General features: G+C 34.5%; 1 long non-coding RNA gene across 1 annotated transcript in view; it reads right to left on the bottom strand.

Moving 5' to 3' along the window:
* Positions 1-8,373, bottom strand: part of LOC129146887 (uncharacterized) — a 231,262-nt gene extending 222,889 nt beyond the window's left edge. Inside the window, exon 1 of the long non-coding RNA XR_008554232.1 lies at positions 8,304-8,373. This is a non-coding gene — a long non-coding RNA (uncharacterized LOC129146887). The remainder of the gene's footprint in view (positions 1-8,303) is intronic.
* Between the last annotated feature and the right edge of the window lie 4,322 nt (positions 8,374-12,695).

Below are 12,695 nucleotides of genomic sequence, written 5' to 3'. Positions count from 1 at the left end.
CCAGGCAGGGAAGACTAATGTCCATACTCAAATAGCCAGGTAGAGAGTTGATTCTTCCATTCTAACAGATTGAATCCCATGCACCACATTGTGAGAACAAGTTACTTTAGTCAATCTAATGGCTGAAATCTTAAATAGAAACACCCTCACAGACATAGCCAAAATAGTCCATGGCACAGCCAAGCTAACACACAAAACTGACCATCACAATGTCCAAGCTGAAAAGTGAAAAATAATTCCAAGAACATTATTTAATATATTCTTTTTATAAATTTGCACTAAGAGATTATATTTTATACTTTGGTTCTTTTGGTCCAGAATTCATTTGGGCTAAATTTTAAAATAATGTAAAAAATTAAAAATATCTATGTCCTCATTTTTGCATTTTATATATTGTACATTTTTTAAACAGGTTTCAAAGTTCTCCTTCCCCCCACCCCCACCCCAGATGAAACTGTGGTGGCAAATGAACATTTGAATTGATTAACAGAATAACTTCATTAACAGAATAACTTCAAATAAACATTTGAATTGATTAACAGAATAACTTCACAAAGTAACAATTGAAAAAGTTCCCATGTGTGAATCTTTTTCTTCATGTGAAATAAGAGAAAAATGGGGTAGAGGATAACCAAAGCACTCCAGAACAAAGAGAGGGCTAAGTAGAAAACTAATATTGCACAGCAGAACTCCTCTAAACATTCAAACTTCCAGCATTTTTTACTTAAGTTGCTGGGATCAAGTCAACAAGTCCCAAATCAGTCCTTCTATATTAAAAAGAGACAAAAGGGAGACTCTAATGAGCTTAAACTCATAGCCACAGAGATAATGAGAGCAAGAGACCTTGGGCTGTACGCAGCAACTCCCTTTGTTTCACACTGAATACCCTCATCTAGTTATTAGTTCTTCCTCCAGTAATCTGTCAAACAATGAGGGACTAGAATTTTAAAAGGTGCATCGCCACAGAAAACACGCTAGTGCTGAGCCAGTGAAAAGGTGAGATAATGAGATTGACATTGCTGACACTGGAAATCTGGTGATATAAAGATTAGTTTACAATCAAATTACTCTCATATTCACTTATAGCCAAATAAGTAAAGAGGCCACCTGTAAAGTATATTCCCCTCGAGTAATGGTGTGGAGACTATTATAATAAACACATGTTTTAGGCAGAAAGGAATTCAGTGGAAGTTGCAAGACATACAGGTTGTTTAAGACAAGGGACGTTCTCCTAAATGAATGATTCATCCATAGTAATGACACTAATTCATTATCGAGTTTCGGTTTATATCTATATTCATTTTTTCCAATCTGTTGCTGTGCAATTGAAGTGGTGGTTTGTTGTGTTGTTGTTCTAAAATGTTGTTTTAAGTACATAATTTTACTCCATTTGTGCCAGGAAAATGCCCAAACACCTTCATTAGAAATAAAGCAAATCTGTTCAACAGTACTCTGAACAGCAGGCACTATATGCTTTATTGAACAGAAAAGCTTTAACAAACCTTATCTTGTGCAATGTTCATTCTGCCTATGTCTATTTATGTTCTCGCATTTCCTGAAAATGTGGGTGCAACAACAAAGTAGTGTTTAGTTACCCTACTTTCTTGGCCAGGTGGTTGATTATATGGTTTGGCATATTTTTTGCAGGTGGTATATACAAAATCATATATACCAGCTGCTCAGCCCACTGAGTAATACTTTCTAAATGACACAGCCCCAGCCATACATAACAACATATAATGATACTAGAGTGATATCTTCACTAGATTCATTTAGCTCTGAAAAGAATTCTCTAAGAAAGACATTTCCTTGCCTTCATTTCTGTTTCATGCTGGGTAATGTTGGCAAGAATTATTCATGGCACATGTGAGCAATTCAAAAAAATATTGTAAAAAAAACAAGGCAGCTTTGCAGAGGTACGCTATCTGCTTGATGACTTGGCATGCTGCCCCTGGTGCTTGGCACAGCACCTTGGCGGCTGGCACTAGGGATGTTATATATACTTGCCACTGGGCCTCTACTCTGCTACTTGCTGTGCATGATCAATATCGACCAAAAGCATAAACAACCAGATAAACCTTGTATCTGAGGGATAGCAAATAGCAGTTGAATTATTTTACATAAATCTGAAAATGTAATCGCAGTTGACATTCCTATTAGTATTATATCTGAGCGTGATGATCATAATTGAGTAACATTAAATTTAGTTTATTGAACAGCAGTCCACTGCCTGCTTTACTGTGACTATGATCTGTGTAATGAAAGCAGCGGTACAAAAAATTCTCTCAGTTGGTACACTTCCTGGACAGCAGCCAAAGTATTTATTGCTATTTGTGCAATTAATGGCTATATTGATTCCTTTTTTTTTCCCTTAGTAAATAGTAGATAAGTTGTGCTATGTTTTCTTAGCTCTTCAAGGTTTGTTTCAGCTGTAATTAATGTGACTATAAGAATAATGCTCAATTGTTCTTAGTAACTGGTTTTCATGTCTGCAGTATTTGCAACTTGCACATAGCTTTCTGGTTTGAGATGATTAAATTGATAGAGGCTCTATTGCCAAAATAGCCCCATATGCTGAAGTATGATTTATTAATGTTCAAAAATCAGAAGGTAAAACTTCACTAGCCAAAAGGCTGTGGTGGTTAATCATCTGTTCTTCCAGCTAATTCCATAATCCTCAATGTGACAATCAATTCATCATGCTGAAATAGCAAATTCATATAAATCTTATTTTCAAGTTCTACATGCAGTCAATAAAATATATTGCACATTTCTCATAAATTATGTGATATAATGTTAATTTATTTTTCAAATTAAAAACTCTAACTACCCTATGTGTTTATCTACTGTGCTTGTAATGCAATGAGTCTAATATTGGCACAACTAGAAAATCTCACCATACATAAGAGAGAATCTTTGAAGTCTTCTGACTTAGGAAGTCAAACATTCTATCTCCTCTAAGATAACCACCTGTTTTAATATTTTCCCCTGCTTTGTTCTTATTCCTTACTGACTAGGATTAAAATATTTTATTATATTTTGTACACTGGAGGTTGTGGGTAAAAGAAGGGTGATCGGGGCTGATATATTATTTGTAGTTTTCATATTGCAGCAATAAGAATCATCTAAATTCCACTATGTGTGTTTTTATTTTCTGTTTCAGTCTGACACATTAGCCTAATTTCATGGGCTTAAAATGAACTTTCTACAACGCCTTTCTTTGTTTTTCACCTTCTCCTCTAAAACCTACTTAGCTCTATAATATAAACTAAAATATGGCAGCATAGAGTTCCAAGCCACCTCAATGAATCACAAGATTAATGACTCACAACTCTAAGTAACACAATTCTGGAGGGGAGGGACTTTCTGCCTATAAGGGGTACTATGCTAAAATCTTAAATATGAAGTTTGTATGGCAAGACAAGTCAGTCTATTTTTGCCCTGTTTTATAAGTCAAACAAATTCTATTAAATTATGCAGCATTTCAGAGTCATGAATCCTTCCTAAAGGAGAATCTATCTGAATATATTTAGAGCTGGGAAAGTTAGCATTAATAACATCACATCTAAGAAACACAGTATGGGTTCAGAGTATATTCTCCTTCGTCTTCTAGCTGCTCTTTCTGAATCCCTTTGTACAAGTAGTATTTTGCTTCTGATGAAGTATTTTGCTTTAGGTCAATTATTTTCCTTCTAAACACAACATATCACTGGAGGTGTCTGATCCTACTTCATCCTCAACTTCAATGCCTGGCAGTTCACGGGTAGAGCATGTACTTCTCTTTTATTGAGGGGAAGTTGTGACTCAGTTCCTGCCAACATACTTTATGAAAAAGCTGTGCATCTATCATACTTAGTCTGAATGTTTGAAAATAAAAAAGAGAAAGACATTATTTCAGATACATCTGTCTATCAGAGAGCCAATTAATGTTTTTGTGGTAGCATACTGCATTCAACAAATTGTGCCTCTCTTGAAATGTAATTAGCAATATTTGTATATGAGAAATAATGTCTTTTTCAGGAAAATAAAATTTGTCTTAAAGATGAATTACCATTAGGGCTCATAAGCATTATGTAGGAAGGGTAACAATTGGTTCAAAGAATTGTATAGGAGAACTGTCAAAAGAAGGGGGTTCAGTGGTAAGAGAAAGGCACAGGCTGACAAAACAGGGCAGTCAGCACTTTCTTGGGCAAACTGAGAGTTGGGCACTAACCTTCCATCATGAGCAGGATAGAGACATTATTCCTCAGACTGAGGGATTCACAAAATCACTGACTGAACAAGGAAAGGCTTATCACAGGAAGGGCTATCTCTGCAATCCTATACTTCTTTTTTCTTTTTTTTTTTAGATTTTATTTATGTATTTCTACATAGAAGAACTGGGATCTGGGACAGAGGTGCAGGGGTGGGGGGTGCGTAGGATTCACCAGAGACAGAATGGGGAACAGAACAGGCAGACGGACCGAAAGCACTGCTGAGGGAAGCAGCAGGTAAGTCAGGAGAGGTCTGCTGTGCCATATGTGGGTCAGCTCCCTGGCCAAGAATCAAATTTGGGCCTTTGAACTCAGGCCTTTGTGGTACAAGTACTGAGACTTAACCCTAAACCATCAGGGAGCCCCCCCCAACCCTACAATTTTTAAGCAGCATCAGAGCAGGAATTGAACCAAGTCATTTCATTGCAGGGTCTTGGTCTTTGGGGCAGGCAATATTTAAAAAAAAATTATGAATATAGGAAGGAAAGATTAGATGGGCATATATAAACCTATCTCTATGTTGCTCAAAAGATTTCAGTGGCTTTTAATGACACTTGTTTTAAACTTCAAAGTCCTAGGATTTCCATCACAGCCTAAATGAGGGGGAGGAAAAAGGAGCTACACTGGAGCCAAGGTAATGCATGTTACAAGAAATAAGTTAATGCTATTCTGTAATAGATTGTCATAACATAAGATGCATATTGTAATCTCTAGAGCAACCACTAAAAATAAGTCAAATTTATATAGTTAAAAAAATCAACAGAAGAATAAATTGTTACAATAAAAATATTTAATACAAAATGAGGCAATAAAGAAGTCACAGAGGAGCAACAAAGACACAAGACAAATTGAAAACAAATAATGAAATGGTAGATATAAATTCAACAGTATAAATTAACTAAAAAGACAGATATTCTTAGAATGAGTGAAAATCCAAGACTAAACTACATGATGTTTTCAAGACACACCATATTTTCAAAAGCACAAATAACCTGAAAGTAAAATAATGGCTATATATGCTATGTGATGTATGTGTTTGTATGTGTGTGTGTGTGTATCAAACACCATCCATAGAAGAATTAGCTATGTTAATATAAGATGAATTAACTTCACAAATAGTGACATTTTATAATGACAGGATACACCCATATAGAAGATATAATTTTACATTCCTAACAACAGAGTACAAAATATTTCAACCAAAAACTTAGAATATTAAAAGTAGATATAGGACCTCCCCTGGAAGAACAGCAGTTGAGTGCTGGGCTGTGAAGCTGCCCGCAGCCTCTGCAGTGCCAGTTCGATCCCCAGCCACCAGCAAGGGTCCCACATGGCGCGCAGACCTCTCCTGCCGCCCGCTGCTCTCCTCAGCAGTGTATTTCATCATTCTGCCTGCTCTGCTCTCCCCTCTGACTCTGGTGAATTCTCTCACCTTCCCGTGCTTCTGACTGTACCCAGTGCTTGTATAAATAAATAAATAAATAAATAAATAAATAAATAAATAAATAAACAAACAAATAAATAAATAAATAAATAAATAAATCTTTTTTAAAAATTAAAAAAAAAATAAAAGTAGATATAGGAAATTCATCAATAACTCTCAACTTTCTACTCTAAATAGTTTATAAAATGAGGCAAACATCAGTAATTATACAGAAGACTTGGATATTACCAAGCAAGCTGGCAAACTGCAATAATGATTTTTTTTTTAATAATTCTCCCCAAATCTTAAGGCTACATTTTCTTTTTATTGTATATGATTTTTTTTTGATGATTTTTTTCTGGATAACAAGTTGGATTTGTTTTTAAAGACTGAAATCATATATAATGTTTTCTGACACATCAGATTTAGAAATATCTTCAAAAGAAGGAATTTAGTAAAATTATATGATTTTATTCTGATTTCAAGAAGAAAATCCCTGTATTTGTGTGCACAACCTAGCATACCAATTTGCTGAAGCAGGATATTGATGTCACCTTAATAGAATACCATAGGGTAAAGCTGAGAAGCTAAGATCCTTAGAAAAAAATAGAAGCAATTATTACACATAATAATGTGGAAAGACTCAGTGCCTAATTTTGAAATTTCAAGCATCAAGGAATATTGTGTCAAAGTTCTTTCCCTGAACTTCCACACTCAAAATTTTCCTTCATGTGCTCTTGACCCCTTTGCAATTCTATAAATTCTACAGAGAACATTAAACTATATCACAAGATTTTTGACTGGAATACTATAAATTTAGGAGACGTTTCTCTCTAACCAGTGCTTCCAGTCCTATTGATTTATAATCACATCATAATGATAAGGACTTAAAAGATTTTTCAAAAGATCCAACATATCTCAAAACTTATTGGCAAGATGTTTGGCTGCTTATTTTTTAAAATAGGTAAAAAATAAAAACTGAAATTGAAAATTAGAAAACTGTTAGGCAGGTGTTTAATATTTGAAAATTTCAAAATAAAATATGTACATATGAGGAAAAAGTTACTACAGCAAGCCTGTTTTACTATGCTTTCATTTGTTCTTGTAGGTGCTATGATTACTGTTGGTCAAATATGGACAGCTGAACAAGTAGAATTTCCCCATAGTTATTGTGGGAGGGGATGCTTTTCTAGCCAGCAAAATCAGTGCAGATTCTTAGCATGTTCACAAAACATAAAGGTTCAAGGTATGGGTCTAAAGCCTGAGGTTTGTCACATGGCAAATATGTGATCAGCAACCTTTAAAAACTTTAAATTCCAAGACTAAGTGGAATTTCTTGGGCAAGGAGATGATGTACCTGTGGACAGACAAGAAAACCTGCATTTGACCATACTAACTTTTTCCTACATGTGTCTTTTTATGGATATTTCTACAGTATGGCGTAGCCATAGTAAATACAAGTCATGAGTAGGACTTCATATTGAGTGATATGAGTGCTTTCAGTGGCCACAGGAACAATGAGACAGCACATTTCATGACAATTTTATAAATTAAATTATAATCAGATTGATGTATGAAAAAATAGTCTATGAATTTATTCATAATTATTCTATTTTTTTCAATGTAATTAATAAAACAGTCATGTAAGGTACTTGGATATGGAGAGTAGAATGGGGTTTTTCACATTATGGGGAGAGAGTCATGTTCTATAATGAACAGAGTTTCAATTTTGCAAGACAAAAAAAATTCTATAACTGTGTGGTGATGATGTAGTGCAACAATGTGAATGAACATAATGTCATTGAGATGCTGAGATACACAATAAACCTTTTGAATAGTAAGTTTTATATCAAGTATGTTTGAAAATCTCAATTTTAACAAATAATTTATAATTACAATAACAATATTTTAATATTTTGGTGCTTAAAGTTGGTTGGAATCACTCAATAAAATATTTACTTCCCTAGAGTTTAATCCCTTATACCTCAATTTCATTAACAACCAAGTTTCCATATGTTAAAGTGTTTGAACAAATTAAAAATTCCAGGGAAAGACTATTAGACTTAACCTTCCCTAATGCTACTGTTTCTTCACTGTTTTAGTCTTTATTTTTTTCCTGAGGATGCTCTCTACTGCCAAAAACTGCAATGTGTCCCTATGAGGCCTGAGGGATATATTTAAAGTCCATATCTCTTTGTCTTTTAAATATTTATTTTGACTCTTCAAAGTCAATATATGTAAGTCAATCCCGATACTCCAGTCTTTAAGACCTTTCATCATCTGACCAAAGACCACACATTTCCCCTTGTGCAATATACTGTATTTCAGGTTCTGAACCTCTCACTCTTACTCAAGCATGTCATTCTCTTTTATATTATTAACACTTCCTTTGAATTACTTTTCCCTCCATTGATGATGTAAAAGAAGTTAATAATTAACAGGTATATTTATGATCCAAGATCTACTTCAATTGTCACCTTCTCAATGAAGCTGCCCTCGAGAGTCCTCCAGAATTGGTACTTATTTACACACTGTCTTCCAAGAGCACTCTTTTTACATAGTATTGTAAAATCTCAATAATTATTCTTTTTTTGTCCCTTACAGAGAAAAAAATTTAACTTTCTTACCAGGTTAATGTCAGTCTTGGTCGTGTAATTTGGTCTTGCCAGTGAAATATGAGTAGAATTGGCATGTGTATCTCCTAGGCAGAAAATTTGAAGTCAGAAATATTTCACAGAAGTACTATTCCTTAGGCTTTGAGTTCTACAGTGAAGATGAGATAGAGGAGAATCACAGTCCATGTACAATGGCAAGTTTAGTTATTATAAAACATGATGATCTGGGGGTCATTTGTTATCACACAGATTGTTATTCTTACTAACAATATTGTTTTATTAATTTGTCTATAAAGCTGGCTCTTCCCACTAAACCATGAGCCTCAGCATATCAGAAATTACTATTTATCTTTGTTATTTCAGTGCCTAAAAGTTTGCTCAATTCACAGATGATCCATACATTTTTTTTTGTATAAATGGACCAATAGATGAAAGAAGAGATAAAGCTTTGAAGGTACTCCAGTCATTATTGTTCTGCTCAATTATGTGCAGTTATTTTTCACTGCATCAGAAATGTTGCTTACTCAGTATTCATATATATGAGTGTTTTCATCAACTGGTTTGTTGGGTTAATGATTTGGTTATTCCTTGAAGAGACAGTGATTTAACCTAATAGAGATCAAAGCTTACTTATGTTGTCTGAATTTAGATTAGGTAAGTATTGCACCTTTCTAGTGAGTGTTTCACCATTTTGTTTATGGAGTGTGAAATATATAGCCTTGTGCTGTTTCTGCACCTTTCATCCAAGCATAGCCAACAATATACTGTACGCCCCATTTCTGCTAACCTTGGCAAATTAGCAGAGATATTTGGGTAATCAGGCAGTTGAGTGTTTGTGTAGTTTATCACTTTTTATGAAAAGGGAAATGTGTTAAGGAGGATTAAACAGAATCATAACTATCAGTCTCTTATATTTAGAATATTGCTGTAGTAAAATGAGGAAAACTAAAAGTGATGCCAAGTACTTCATTAAAATATACTGAATTCCATTAGTAAGGTAATACGACAAAACCAAAACTACAGTTCATTTTGTTTTCTTATCAGTGAGAGAACATTTGTTTCCCTTTTGCCTTTATATTTGGGAGCATAAGTCCACCTTTAATTCTGTGTGACTAGCTATCTGTGTATTTTTTTTAGCTAAGGTTGCAGTCCTTTGAGAAAAATGTTGACAGCTTTGAACTGACAAAGAATCATTATAATCAGTGTTGAAGATATGAAATCACAATGAGAAAGAATTCATGTTTACAGTAGCAGGGACCACACACTGTGATAGTTTGCATTAGAAACTCAGCAGGTGTAGTATGCAAAACTGAATCACAATAGTGGATTTGAAGACCTTAGAATATGAAAAGGTCATTTTTGTTCAACTACCTATTTACTGTGTTAAAATAAAAATAAACGTATTTCCATCAAATTCTGTAGAAGATAACAAATTGTGAACATATTAACTCAGAGGTTTCATAGTTTTTTATGAAAAATTATATTATTTACCTTAATGTCAACAGCATTTGAGGGTAGAAACAAAAGAAGTTGATTACAAGTGTTATAGAGGGTATTGTACATGTTAACAAAAGAAAAACATGCTGATAAACGGCAGCTCCTAAATATGTTAGAAAACAAAATCACTCCTAAATTCTTCAGTTGTTAAATAGTGGGCTGAGCTATAGAAATGAAGATGTGGCAAAGTATTAAAATAGAGTATAAAACTGGGAAACTGGGTGTATAAGTGTGTCAAATCTCTGGCACTAGGGCACAATGCCTGTAATGGCATCATTGTACCTCAAACTCTTGACACATGGCATGCAGAAGGTGGTCAAACAAGGAAATTTAGCCATCCTTAAAAAGTAACAAGTAAATGAATTTTCATTCTTAGAAACTTCTTATTCAACTCTGTTTTGAATCTGTTTGACATCTTAGTATTTCTCTTTCTTGCCTTTCACTCATTTATTCTTCATCAATGATTCATAAAACACCTGTTCTTTCTAGGCACCAGAGAATCATGGAGGTATAGAATGCCGTCTCTCCTTTTGAGGAATGACAAACTAATGGAAGTGATGATCATATAAACATAACTACAGTGATGTCATTAGAGAAACAGGAGTCACAAAGGAGAAATCATCTATCTCCGCCTGAGCTGGCAAAGATTCACTGACACGCTGGCATAGTCACTGAGCTTGTTTCTATGGGTACTTGTTTACCAGGTAAATAAATGGATTGTTTCCAGCAGAGAGAACATCATATAAAAATGCATAGAGAATGCAGTAACACTAAACCAAGATGGGTTTCCAAAGTATATGATAAAATGGCTAAATGGAAACAGAAAAGTGGACAGAATCCAGATGACTTTATGCTGAGGAGTTTGGGTTTATCTTATTTAATGAAGAGAAATAGGATATTAAACAGGAAAACAATATTAACAGGCTTGACTATTTTTGAGAATTTGGAAAATTTTCAGAGGAAACTAAGCAGATAGAAAGATCACTAACCACCAAATAACTCTCATTTTTTTCTCACTGTTAATATTTGCACCCTTGAATATACTTTTAAGATATTCAATTTAAATAAATTAATTTTCACTGTTAAAAAAAGATATTCAATTTCCTCTTCTGTCTTGGCCACCAACAAGTCATCAGGATATAAGAAGACAGAAAAATCTAGGGGCCACCTGAGCCCTGGCCACGATCACATTGTTAAGCACCAGAAGTTCCCAACAGGCTACGGCAATGCTAGTGACAGGAATCCCACAGGATAAACTTTGACAAATATCACTTAGTTTTCTTTGGAAAAGTTGGTATGAGTAATTACCTCTTAAAAAGGAACCAGAGCTTCTACCCATTTATCAAGGTCGAGAAACTGTGCCTTGGTCAGTGTGCAGGCTTGGGTAAGCGTTGCCAAAAAACAGACAGGAGTTGCTTCAATCATTGATGTGACACAATAGAGCAACTACAAAGGTCTGGGGAATGGAAAGTTCCCCAACAGCCTGTGATTATGAAGGCCAAATTCTTCAATAGAAGAGCTGAAGAGAAGATGAAGAGAGAGTGTGGGAGTGGGGTGGGGGACAGTCTGTGTCCTGGTAATTTGAAGCCACATGGAAGAAGTTTCTTTTAAATGCTTTTCAAAAAAAAAAATCAATTTAAAGTTCAATTGCCTAACACCAGCTTGAAAGTATTATAATACTTCCAATAATACAGCCATTGTAATAATGTCATAATGTCAGGTCAAACTAAAACTAAGTGAAATTTCTACTACAAATATTTTGGAAATATGGTCATTTTTCACCAATTTGAGGTAACTCGCATCCAAAAAACACTCTCAGTGGTTAGGTTAGATTATCTGTTAGATAACTAATTTCCCCATTCTTGGTGGAGAGATAAAAAGGTGCTGTGGGATAATGGTCTTGAATTATTCCTAGTACATAAACTCTCCACTCGACTATGACCAAAAAGTTACATGCTACTCTATAGTCTTAGACACTCAGAAATCTTTTGCCATCATCTATCTTGTAACTCTTGCTTTGGATCAGTCTTTATATCAAATTCAGAGTATTTTCATTATTAGTACTAGGTAGACTCCAAAGTCTTTGCAGAATATAACAATACATTAATATGTAATACTTGGAATATGTCACTACTCAAAAAGATTCCTGAATATTACAAAGTAGTCCCTCATGGGGTTTGGTGGCCCTTAAAAGTATAAAAACAACTAATTTCCTTTTACCTGAAATGATAATAAATTAATTGTACTTACAAAAGCATTTACTTAGAAATTACAGTTGATCCTTCAACCATATGGAGGTTTGAGGCACCAAGCTGCAAACTGTAGAATTTTTTTTTATTTTAATATTTTATATAATTCTTACATCATTTTTCATCTTTTGCACAATGCATGCAGTTTCATTATGGTTATATTCCCCATACAATCACACCCCCCCTTATTTTTCTAGTCCTTCCTCTCCCTGCCCCTTTCCCCTCGTAGTGTGTCTCTGGTTTATAGTTGCTTGGTGATTTTTATTTTTACTTCTTTTTTCCTGGCCTCTTATTTAAGTTTTTTAAATTCCTGCTATGAATGAGACCATCCGCTATTTTTCTTTTTCTTTCTGACTTATTTCTCTGAGCATGATCCCTTCTAGCTCCATCCATTTTAAACTGGTCCAACCACTATGGAGAGCTGTGTGGAGATTTCTTGACCTACTAAACATAGAGCCTCCATATGATCCAGCAATTCCACTCCTAGGTATTTACCCAAATGACACAGAAACATTAATTTCAAAGGTACCTGCACCCCTATGTTTATAGCAGCACTATTTACAATAGCTAAGCTATGGAAACAACCCAAATGCCCAAAAATAGATGACCGGATCAAGAAGATGTGGTACATACACACAATGAAATATTACCATAAGAA

Source organism: Talpa occidentalis, unplaced genomic scaffold, assembly GCF_014898055.3.
Source record: "Talpa occidentalis isolate TD23 unplaced genomic scaffold, MPIMG_talOcc4v2.1 talOcc4.5, whole genome shotgun sequence".
Classification (NCBI taxonomy): Eukaryota; Metazoa; Chordata; class Mammalia; order Eulipotyphla; family Talpidae; genus Talpa; species Talpa occidentalis.
Note: the sequence above shows the minus strand (reverse complement) of the source record. Positions and strands in the feature narration are given on the sequence as shown.